The sequence below is a fragment of the Phyllobates terribilis genome, unplaced genomic scaffold (assembly GCF_046119375.1).
Source record: "Phyllobates terribilis strain yellow unplaced genomic scaffold, ASM4611937v1 Scaffold_1__5_contigs__length_1240528914, whole genome shotgun sequence".
NCBI classification, from domain to species: Eukaryota; Metazoa; Chordata; class Amphibia; order Anura; family Dendrobatidae; genus Phyllobates; species Phyllobates terribilis.
In genome coordinates this window covers 519546268-519559266 of record NW_027362761.1, presented here as the reverse complement: position 1 = coordinate 519559266, position 12999 = coordinate 519546268, and positions in this window count along the sequence as shown.

Genomic DNA, 12999 nt, shown 5'->3' with positions numbered 1-12999 from the left:
GAGGGGAAGTCCTCCGGCCATTAGCCAGGGACTCTTTAGGACGGCGCGCGCGGCCCCTTTAAGAGGGAGGGAGCGCACGCATGCGCGCCCTAAGCACGGTGCCCGGGGAACTGTGCACCGTGCGCGCACGCCTGGCAGACGCAGAAGGGGAGCCGGAGGACGCCGGACCGGGACCGCGGCGGTGAGGGGATCGGCGTCTCTGCCTGGCAGGAGGCAGAGACGCCAACGCTACATTGACGAAGAACGAAGGGCTTACAACAATCACTAATAGATCATTCTGTCCCCATCCATATAGTTGAAACCAGAAGTTTACATACACTATATAAAAGACACATATGTATGTTTTTCTCAATATCTGACATGAAATCAGAATAAACCTTTCCCGTTGTAGGTCAATTAGGAATACCATAATTTTTAATAGTTGCCAAATGCCAGAATGAGACAGAGAGAATGTTTTAAGGCATTTTTATTACTTACTGCAAAGTCAACAGTTTACATACATTTCATTAGTATTTGGTACCATTGCCCTTAAACTGAATAACTTGGGTCAAATGTTTGGGATATCCTTCCACAAGCTGCTCACAATAGTTGGTCGGAATTTGGGCCCATTCCTCCTGACAAAACTTGTGTAACTGATCCAGGTTTGTAGGTCGCCTTGCTCGCACCTGCCTTTTCAGTTTTGCCCATAAATTTTTAATAGGATTGAGACCAGTGATGGCCACTGCAAAACATTGACTTTGTTATCCTTAAGCCACTTTATTACCATTTTGGCAGTATGCTTCGGGTCATTGTCCATTTGGAAGACCCATTTCAGCGAGCATGCTCGGGCGAACACCGTGTATCTTCAGCGTGCTCGGGTGTTATGTTTCACTCACTCCGTGTGCATGATTTGCGACTGTTTGACAGCTTTAATACATGTGAGGAATGCCTAAGAAACAGACATTCCTCACATGTATTAAAGCTGTCAAACAGTCGCAAATCATGCACCTAGAGAGACTGAAACATAACACCCGAGCACGGCTGAAGATACTCGGTGTTCGCCCGAGCATGCTCGCCGAAAGGGTTAACAGAACATACTCACTCATCACTACTGTCCATCCATATGCAAAGTCTTTTTCAGTGACAGCTTTCCCCAGTATTTTACAATTTAGTACATAATTATACATTTTATTTCCTGTGTCCAAGTGCGTAACCTTACATTTAACTACATTAAACTTCAATTGCCATTTATCGGCCCAAGTCTCCAGCTTATAGAAATCCCTCTGTAACATTAAATTATCCTCTTCTGTGTTGATCATGCAGAGTTTAGTATCATCTGCAAATATTGAAATTCTCCTCTGTATGTCTTCTACAAGGTCATTAATAAATGTTAAAAATAAGAGGGTCCAAAAACTGACCCCTGTAGTAACCCACTATTAACTGTGACTGAAGTGTGTCCCATTGATAACCACCCTTTGTTTCCTATCACTGAGCCAGATGTTAACCCAGTTACATATATTTTCCCCTCATCCCATTACACTCATTTTATGTACCAACCTTTGGTGTGGCACCGAATTTAACGCCTTTGAAAAATCCATATAGACAACATCCACATAACTACCCAGTCCAGGCTGGAACTAACCTCCTCATAGAAGCTGATCAGATTAGTTTGACAGGACCGATTCCACATAAAACCATGTTGATGCTGGGTCATGAGCTTATTTTTCTTGAGATACTCCAGGATAACATCTCTTAGAAAAGCCTCAATGATTTTACCCACAGTAGAGGTTAAACTTACTGGCCTATAATTTCGAGGCTAAGATTTTGTCCCCTTTTTGAATATTGGCACGTTTGCTATGTGCCAGTCCCGTGGTACAGACCCTGTTATTATGCAACCCATAAATATCAGAAACTGAACTTCATGTGTTTCCTCCCTCTACAAACCTACCCAAACCCACTATTGTCATTTCCGTGTGTGGTTCCACCATTACTCTACAGCAACATGCCTGCTATCTTGGGGTTACAGTGAAGGAAATAATTATTGGATCCCTTGCTGTTTTTGTAAGTTTGCCCACTGACAAAGACATGAACAATGTATAATTTTAAGGGTAGGTTCATTTTAACATTGAGAGATAGAATATCCAAAAAATACAAAACAAGAAAATCACATTGTATAAATTAGATAAATTTATTTGCATTTTGCAGTGAGAAATAAGTATTTGATCCCTCTGGCAAACAACACTTAATACTTGGTGGCAAAACCCTTGTTGGCAAACACAGCAGTCAGACGTTTTTTGTAGTTGATGAGGAGGGTTGCGCACATGTCAGGAGGAATTTTGGTCCACTCCTCTTTACAGATCATCTCTAAATCAATAAGATTTTGAGACTGTCGCTTGGCAACTCGGAGCTTCAACTCCCTCCATAAGTTTTCTATGGGATTAAGGTCTGGAGACTGGCTAGGCCACTCCATGACCTTAATGTCCTTCTTTTGAGCCACTCCTTTGTTGCCTTGGCTGTATGTTTTGGGTCATTGTCTTGCTGGAAGAACCAGCCACAACCCATTTTTAATGTCCTGGCGGAGGGAAGGAGGTTGTCACTCAGGATTTTATGGTACATGGCTCCATCCATTCTCCCAGTGATGCAGTGAAGTAGTCCTGTGCCCTTAGCAGAGAAACACCCCCAAAACATAATGTTTCCACCTCCATGCTTGACAGTGGGGACGGTATTCTTTGGGTTATAGGCAGCATTTCTCTTCCTCCAAACATGTCGAGTTGAGTTAATGCCAAAGAGCTCAATTTTTGTCTCATCTGACCACAGCACCTTCTCCAAATAACTCACAGAATCATCCACGTGTTCAGTGGCAAACTTCAGACGGGCCTGCACATGTGCCTTCTTGAGCAGGGGGGCCTTGTGTAATGTGATACCAATGGTTTTCTTAGTGACTGTGGTCCCAGCTGCTTTGGGATCATTAACAAGTTCCCCCCCCCGTGTAGTTTTAGGCTGAGATTTTGCATGGTGCCCCAGATCAATGTCGATTAACAGTCATTTTGTATTTCTTCCATTTTCTTACTATTGCACCAACAGTTGTCTCCTTCTCACCCAGCGTCTTACTTATGGTTTTGTAGCACATTCCAGCTTTGTGCAGGTCTATGATCTTGTCCCTGACATCCTTTGGTCTTGCCCATGTTGCAGATGTTAGAGTCTGACTGATTAATTGAGTCTGTAGACAGGAGTCTTTTTATAAAGGTGTCTAGGTAAGACAGCTGTCTTTAATGCAGGTAACGAGTTGATTAGGAGCGTCTAACTGGTCTGTAGGAGCCAGAACTGATAATGGTTTGTAGGGGATCAAATGCTTATTTCTCACTGCAAAATGCAAATAAAAGTATCTAATTTATACAATATGACTTTCTTGATTTTTTTTTGGATAGTCTATCTCTCAATGTTAAAATTAACCTATCCTTGAAATTATAAACTGTTCATGATTGTGTCAGTGGGCAAACTTACAAAAACAGCAAGGGATCAAATAATTATTTCCTTCACTGTATAATTGACTCTGATTTTTCCTTCACTACCCACATCCAATCACTCACTCTTTCATGTCACCTACTCTCAAAAACATCTCTAGAATTCGACCTTTTCTTATCTTTGACTTTGCAAAAACTCTTACTGTCGCTCTTATTCATTCTCGTTTGGACTATTGCAACTGTCTCCTAATCAGTCTTCCTCTTAGTAAACTCTCCCCTCTCCAACCCATCCTGAATGCAGCAGCCAGAATCATATTCCTGCCCAACTACTACACTGATGCCTCCACCCTGTGCCAGTCATTGCACTGGTGGCCCATCTGCTACAGAGTCCAATATAAACTTATCATTCTTACCCACAAAGCTCTCCACGGTTCTGCATCACCCTACATCTCATCCCTCATTTCCGTCTATCACCCTAGCAAGACCCTTTGTTCCACTAATGACCTTAGACTAACAACCTCAATAATAAGAACCTCCCACTCCCATCTCCAAGACTTCCCGCGTGCTGTGCCACTTCTCTGGAATGCACTTTCCAGGACAATTCTATTAATTCCCAATACCCACAGTTTTAAGCATGCCCTAAAAATGCACATATTTAGACTTTCCTGTGGACTCACATCACTTATCTAACTATCTCCGTTTTCCCCTTCTAAAATTTTCTTCCAAATCTCGTACCTCGTAGCATCTGCTCACACACCCTCCATGTACTTAATAGCCCTCTGTGTCTGTACTTGTACACATGCTGTCTGGTGACCGGTTCATGCAGCGTTATGTGAATACCCTATTTATTATATTTATGGCTGGACCGTACAATGCAAGATCTTTTTACCATTCACCTTTTGTGTCCCTTCTATTTCCTGATAGATTGTCAGCTTGCGAACCCTCACTCCTCTTGGTATCTGAATTATGTGTTACTCTGTGATGTCATTTTTGTCTGTACAAGTCCCCTCTGAAATGTAAAGGGCTGTGGAATATGTTGGTGCTATAGAAATAAAAAATATTATTATTACGGATTGTACAGGAGATTTCTGCCACTTACAAGCACTAGTGTGGTCTGTAAAAATGACAAGTCTTTAGTATCACCCTTTTTCCACACTGTTTATCGGCCTGTCCAGAAAATCACTGGTGTGCACAGGCACATAGGTTTTTATTGATCAGTGTGCTGTCCATTGAGCACACCGATCAAAAATACACACACAGAACCTTGTTTCTTTGGTTTGTTATACTTTCTGTGCATAAAGTCATGGAATATTTACTTTAAAGGGGTTGTCCATGTTTGAGAGCAAAGTCTGCTCTATGTGACTGAATTATGACAGTATGTAATGCAGGTACCGGAATGCAACGCACAGAGACACAAGGCGAGAACAGTCAGAGATGTTTGTAAACAGTTTTATACAACAGGTATACTGAAACAAGGGATTAGCAACAAGGGTAATGAACAGTGGTTTGAAATATCAGAAAAATACGAAATTTCTCAAAGTAAGGCGCAGTCTCTTAAAATAAGGCGCAGTCTCTTAAAGTAAGGTGATGCCCTCAAGCATGAGAGACACCACACAAGTTCTTTAACCGTGAATTTGGCCCTAGCGGGGGTCACCGGTTATTTCTGCTAGGCCGTGAGTCTCTTTCCGGATGAATTCAATTAAATCATGTTGTGCTACTTTTGCCCCAACCGTCCCCCTCCCAACCTGAGTACTTAAACCCAATTGTCCCCGGTACCGTGGGTGAGCAGTGGAAGTGACGGCCCTGCTCACGTATGCAGCTCCTCTCTGCTTGGCTGTTGGGGGCAGTCTCTCGAGCCTTGGATAGGGGGGTCCAGGTCTCATCTGTCAGCGGCCGACGTCGGGTTCCGCGAACTCACTCAGCACCGCGATCAGGTTCCTAGTATCCTCAGCAGGCACAGCACTGGAGTCACAACTGTGAGGGATCCGGAGCTCTTTTACCGGTGCCCGGCTGGAGCACCTCTCAGGCCTCTGGATTTGGCCTGTAACGCGGGGTTTCTCAGGACGCAGGGAGCACGTCTGCTCCTCTCTGCTGCTTGGCGCCAAAGACCCCTCAGGTTTGGCGCGCTGGCCTCTTATCTCTCTGAACTCCTTCCTGGAAGTCACCTGATCGGGTCCAGCCTCTGAATCTGCCCTCCCTGCAACTTCCTTTGTATATTTTGGTTCCGCTTGACTGTCTCTGGCCAGTAGATGGCAGTCTCGCTCCATCCTTGAAACGTCATGTTGAAGTTCTTTTACAAGCTTTTTTGCTCATTCTACAAGTATGTGGTGTCCACTCTGTCATGTGTACCCGGTATTGATGGTACGAGCGAGCAGACAAATTGACCTCATGTATGAGATTTACATATATGTGGTCATGTGCCGATTAGTCTCATCCAGCTTCTCTCAATAGAAGTTAAATAAGAGAAGTCAAACATTTTTAGTCAGCACGTAATCACATGTATGCAAATCGCATACAGTGCCTTGAAAAAGTATTTATATCCTGTGAACTTTTCCACATTTTTTCACCTTTCACTCACAATCTTAAAACATATTTTTTGGAGATTTTATCAACACTAAGTAGCAAATATTTGTGAAGTGTAAAGGAAGTGATACATGGTTTTCGAATTATTTTAAAAATATAAATCTGAAAATTGTGACGTCATTTGTATTCAGCCCCCCCTGTCGTCGGATACCCCTAAATAAAATCAAGAGAGACCAATTGGCTCCAGAAGTCACATAATTAGTATATTGAGTCTTACTGTATGTAATTTATTACAGTTGTTCTGTGAAGGCCTCAGAGATTTGTTTGAGAACATTAGGGATCAAACAGCATCATGAAAACCAGGTCAGGGATAAAGTTGTGGAGAAGAGTAAAAAAGGGATAGGTTATAAAAAATAGCCCAAGCTTTGAACATCTCATGGAACACTGTTCAATCCATCATCCAAAGATGGAAGGCGTATGGCACAACTGCAAATCTACCAAGACATGGACGTCCACCTAAACTGACATCCCAAGCAAGGAGAGCACTAACTAGAGAAGCTGTCAGGAGGCCCATGGTGACTCTGGGAGAGCTGCAGAGATCCACAGCTCAGGGGGAAGAATCTGTCCACAGGACAACTATTAGTCGTATACTCCACAAATCTGGCCTTTATGGGAGAATGGCAAGAAGAAAGACATTTTTGAAAGCAAGCCATAAGACATTCCGTTTGCAGTTTGCAAAAAGCCATGTAGGGGACACTGCTATCATGAGGAAGAAGGTGCTCTGGTCAGATGAGACCAAAGTAGAACTTTTTGGGCCAAATACAAAACGCTACGTGTGATGGAAAACTAACACTGCATATCACCCCGAAAACACCATCCCCACCGTTGACGATGATTTGACTGCTGGGCTCTGAATACTGTAAATAGCGGTGACCAGGGCCAGCATTGAGGGGGAAACTGGGCATCATTCCCAAAAGAGCCCCCAGCAGGCCCGGACCGACAATCTGCCTTAGTGGGCAGATTTCCAGCTCTGTTCTTACGAATAGTGGGCCAGCCTCCTTGTGCTGAGAGGATTGTGGCCCTCATTCATCTCTATAATGTTGGGGATTGCGGTGGATTGTACTCCTCGTTCCATCTGGTTTACAGATGTACAATCTGCCACATTAGATCAGCCATTGCTTCTGTGTGATTAATGTTATTGATCGTTTATAGTTATTGATCGTTACTGTAATTGAGACTTGGCGATCCGGAAAGTGAGACATCACTGTGGTGTGATTATGGGGCTGATTCTCTGTAAGCGAAGGCACGAAGGAAGAGGCACTAAGCTGCAAATGTGAATTACCGACAGCTATATTTAACGCGAAATAGCCACAATAATCCAAATATTCACCGAAAAATCCACCTTACAAAATCATAGTATTTATTAGATATGGTCCGACCATTTGTTTGGACAATTATTAAGTGGTCCCCCTTATTATGATTTTATGACATGGATTTTTCTGTGAATTTTAAGCTGTAAATGTGGAAGCAAGATCCTTGTATTACATGTTCAACCTTCTCCTTTTAGGTTATTTAGCTGCTGTTAGTTGTATCTGTTCCTGGGAAAGCTGGGTGGCAACCAATATGAGCAACATTACAGTGTCCACATTGCCTAGGGCCAATACCAGTATCAGAACCCACTTTCCTATATCCTAAAAAGGCAAATCTTCAGATGTTGCAGCAATGTATCGTCCCACTCCTGTATTACTGCTCGACTAGAAAGAGTGCCGTCCCTCTACGATCCCTCATAGAATCTCTGTTGTGTCACCCAGCTTTCTCAGAAGAGGATAAAACCGAAAAATGCAGATAAGAAATGCTGGGGGACAACCCATGCAGGAGCTGTAATGGTTGTTGTGTTAGTAGTCATCCAACTTTCCCAGGAACTTATCTGCCGTCCTATCTGTTCTCTGTGGGATCTTTGATGGAAGCTGTATAAGTAGTTACCAAGTTTTCCCAGGAATGGATATAACTGAGCACAGTGGCGTATCTAGAGTCCGATGGGCACCGGTGCAAAATTACATCAGCACTCCTGGTATCTTCAGCATTAGATCATATAGATGGGTGGACAGCAGTGTGAGCAGCATCTTCTTACCACTGAAGACGTCTAGATTTGTTAAGCCAAGAGAAATACCCTATTGTGTTTGTGTTAACTTGTTAATGTACAGTTGAAACCAGAAGTTTACATACACTATATAAAAAGACACATATGCATGTTTTTTCTCAATATCTGACATGAAATCAGAATAAACCTGGCGGAAGTTGGTAAGATTGTGTCAATAACCAATGTTTTGGAGTGGCCATCACAAAGCCCTGAGCTCAATCCTATTGAAAATTTATGGGCAAAGCTGAAAAGGCAGGTGCGAGCAAGGCGACCTACAAACCTGGATCAGTTACACAAGTTTTGTCAGGAGTAATGGGCCCAAATTCCGACCAACTATTGTGAGAAGCTTGTGGAAGGATATCCCAAACGTTTGACCCAAGTCATTCAGTTAAAGGGCAATGGTACCAAATACTAATGAAATGTATGTAAACTCTTGACTTTGCAGTAAGTAGTAAAAATGCCTTAAAACATTCTCTCTCTCTCTCTCTCTCATTATTATTCTGGCATTTGGCAAATATTAAAAATTATGGTAATCCTAATTGACCTAAAACGGGAAAGGTTTATTCTGATTTTATGTCAGATATTGAGAAAAACATGCATATGTGTCTTTTTATATAGTGTATGTAAACTTCTGGTTTCAACTGTAACCAAAGAGACACAGATTTGGATTCTACATGATTCCAGCCTAAGGGTATATGGCCCTGACTGGAAAGATACGGATCTGCTCCATTGATCATCAGAGATCCCATGGTTACATTTGGGCAGACCAGGTTGGGACGATGAAGTCACCTGGCCCCATGGATATGTTGTTGGGGTTGCCAGGTGAGTCCGTCCGGTCGCCTGGAACCCATGGAGACATTCGGAGAAGCCAGATTGGGACCAGCTGGTCATCTGGCCCCATGGAAATGATTCGCCCCCTGGGCCGTGGGGTACCCGGAACCGGGCTTCTGTACGATGCTGGGGGTAGTAGTGGCAACCCGATCCCGTGGCTCAGGGTGGTCAGACCAAATGTTGTGGCAGTTTATTTATAGATTTGTGAATATCCGACTACGCCACCCGTGGATTGCAGTCAGGGATAACCGCTGCTGCGAGGCAGACCACTGAGGCTGGTGTTGGTGTGCAGCACAGCGGTAGGATAACTCCCCACGGGAAGAGTGTAGCCTCAGGGCAGTGTAGGTGGATGCTGGGGGTGATAGTGCAGGCCGCAATAGTAAGAGTTCAGAGTCCGCTTCAAACAGTCCAGGGTCTTTATTGTAGGAATTATTAATGACCCAACAGTAGTACCGGTTAGGAATGGGCCTGGGTGTCTGAGAGCATTCGGGCGAGCCCCACTGATCAGGATGAGTGTGCAGGCCTACCGTTCTCTCTATGCTCTTTCTGACTATCCCCCTCTTCGTGGTGTAATAGCCCACGTCCCTGAGCTGGCCGTGTACTTCTCGCCTGTATGGCTTGCGACTCGGGCCTTGGGTACCTTTTGCTTTCTCCTCGCTGTACTGGTACCTCTGTGTGGCGGAGCCTCCAGGCTTCTTAGGCCAAGGGACCTGAAATCCCTCGCGGGTTGGTTCTCTGCTTCTGGGCTTATAACCCTGACAGCCTCGGACCCCAATGTCGGGTTAGAATGGTTCTCTCAGCCAGGACCGGCTCTCGTCGCCTCTGTCCCTGGCTCGCAGTCTCTCCTCTGCCTCACGGACTCCTCAGCTACTGCTGACCTGTCCCTCTTCTCTGAGAACCCTTCTAGTCACTTCAGAAGTGGGTTCTGGTCTCTCTAACCCTGCCCCAGTTCCAGCTTTTATAGGGCAGCCAGCTCCCCCTACTGGCCTGGGACAGCAGGTGCTGCATGCTAATGGTCCCTAACCAGGGAACCTCCCTCCTGCTCTCAGACACAGATTATTGTTTGTGGCATCCAGGCCTGGGGTGACACAGAAACTCTTGGAGAGGCCAGGATGGGACCCTTGGGTTTCCTGGCCTTGTACTTCAATGGACTGACGACTTCCTAAGCTTGCCACTACCTTCTCTCTGCGGGGGCCAGCCAAAAGTAGGGGGCCACTGGTTGAGGTAGTTGGCCCTGGAAGTCCCAAAGTCGCAGCTGTTCTATCCCAGGCGGGCCAGCGGAAGGGTAAGACTGTGTAATGTTGTACCATCTTGGGTATTTGCTGGGACTGTTCTATCTGTTTATTGTCCGTTTGGTGGTTCAATAAAATATTGCCACACTGTTTTACCCTCACCCTGTGTTGTCTGAGTAGTATTATGCCCACAGAAGACCCCGTGTCTTCACAAACCCCCTCCCCCATTATGAAGTAATGTTCCCCATTTTGGGCTTCTTCCTGCTATGTATGTTCCCCATCCTGGTCTATATACATGTCTTCCATCCTGGTGTACAGTACAGACCAAAAGTTTGGACACACCTCCTCATTTAAAGATTTTTTTGTATTTTCATGACTATGAAAATTGTACATTCACACTGAAGGCATCAAAACTATGAATTAACACATGTGGAATTATACACTTAAGAAAAAAGTGTGAAACAACTGAAAATCGCCGGAAATGGTCTTCCAACAATCTTGAAGGAGTTCCCAGAGATGCTTAGCACTTGTTGGCCCTTTTGCCTTCACTCTGCGGTCCAGCTCACCCCAAACCATCTCTATTGGGTTCAGTCTGGTGACTGTGGAGGCCAGGTCATCTGGCGTAGCACTCCATCACTCTCCTTCTTGGTCAAATAGCCCTTATACAGCCTGGAGGTATGTTTAGGGTCATTGTCCTGTTGAAAAATAAATGATGGTCCAACTAAATGCAAACTGGATCGAATAGCATGCTGCTGCAAGATGCTGTGGTAGCCATGCTGGTTCAGTATGCCTTTAATTTTGAATAAATCCCCAACAGTGTCACCAGCAAAGCACCCCAACACCATCACACCTCCTCCTCCATGCTTCACGGTGGGAACCAGGCATGTAGAGTCCATCCGTTCACCTTTTCTGTGTCGCACAAAGACACGGTGGTTGGAACCAAAGATCTCAAATTTGGACTCATTAGACCAAAGCACAGATTTCCACTGGTCTAATGTCCATTCCTTGTGTTCTTTAGCCCAAACAAGTCTCTTCTGCTTGTTGCCTGTCCTTAGCAGTGGTTTCCTAGCAGCTATTTTACCATGAAGGCCTGCTGCACAAAGTATCCTCTTAACAGTTGTTGAAGAGATTTGTCTGCTGCTAGAACCCTGTGTGGCATTGACCTGGTCTCTAATCTGAGCTGCTGTTAACCTGCGATTTCTGAGGCTGGTGACTCGGATAAACTTATCCTCAGAAGCAGAGGTGACTCTTGGTCTTCCTTTCCTGGGGTAGTCCTCATGTGAGCCAGTTTCTTTGTAGCGCTTGATAGTTTTTGCAACTGCACTTGGGGACACTTTCAAAGTTTTCCCAATTTTTTGGACTGACTGACCTTCATTTCTTAAAGTAATGATGGCCACTCGTTTTTCTTTACTTAGCTGCTTTTTTCTTGCCATAATACAAATTCTAACAGTCTATTCAGTAGGACTATCAGCTGTGTATCCACCAGACTTGTGCACAACACAACTGATGGTCCCAACCCCATTTATAAGGCAAGAAATCCCACTTATTAAACCTGACAGGGCACACCTGTGAAGTGAAAACCATTTCCGGTGACTACCTCTTGAAGCTCATCAAGAGAATGCCAAGAGTGTGCAGAGCAGTCATCAAAGCAAAAGGTGGCTACTTTGAAGAACCTAGAATATAAGACATATTTTCAGTTGTTTCACACTTTTTTGTTAAGTATATAATTCCACATGTGTTAATTCATAGTTTTGATGCCTTCAGTGTGAAGGTAAAATTTTCATAGTCATAAAGATACAGAAAAATCTTTAAATGAGGTGTGTCCAAACTTTTGGTCTGTACTGTATATGTCCCTCATCCTGGTATATACAGTGGGGAAAATAAGTATTTGATACACTGCCGATTTTGCAAGTTTTCCCACCTATAAAGAATGGAGAAATTTGTAATTTTTATCGTAAGTACACTTCACCTGTGAGAGACAGAATCTTAAAAAAAAATCCAGAAAATCACATTGTATGATTTTTAAATAATTAAATTGAATTTTATTCCATTCAATAAGTATTAGATCACCTACCGACCAGCAAGAATTCAGGCTCTCAAAGACCTGTTAGTTTTTCTTTAAGAAGCCCTCCTACTCTGCACTCATTACCTGTATTAATTGCACTTGTTTGAACTCATTACCTGTATAAAAGACACCTGTCCACACACTCATCGGCAGTATATATACATGTCAGAGACACTACTGATGTTCTTACCAAAATTAACGGTATGTTTCTGGAGCCCAACATGATTATGGTGACTATTGACATAGAATCACTGTAATTCTCAATACGTCACAAGGACGGGTTGAGGGCAACTACATTTTTCCTGGAAATGACCAACTGGGATGGCCACTTGTGTGAAATCATCTTAGAATTATTAGAGGTTATTTTGACACACAACTTTTTTGTGTTCAAAGAAAGATTCTACTTACAAAAACAGGGAACCGCCATGGGCGTGGCATGCTCTCCATCATATGCGAATATGTTTCCTGGCTTCTGGGAAAGGCAGATTTTTCATGGTGACGGAGCGCACGCCGACAACCCGGTGCAGGGCTGTTTCCGTTACATTGATGATGTCCTGATGATCTGGCAGGGCACTGTGGCTGAATTAATGCAATTTATGGTTGTACTGAATCACAATTCCTTCAACCTTAGATTCACCCACAAATGGCATAGGTCTCAGGTTGAATTTCTGGACATTTTGATTTGCGACAATGAGGATGGATTAATACAGACTGATTTTTTCGCAAGGAAACATCAACTAACTCCTTGCTCTATGCCTCTTGGGT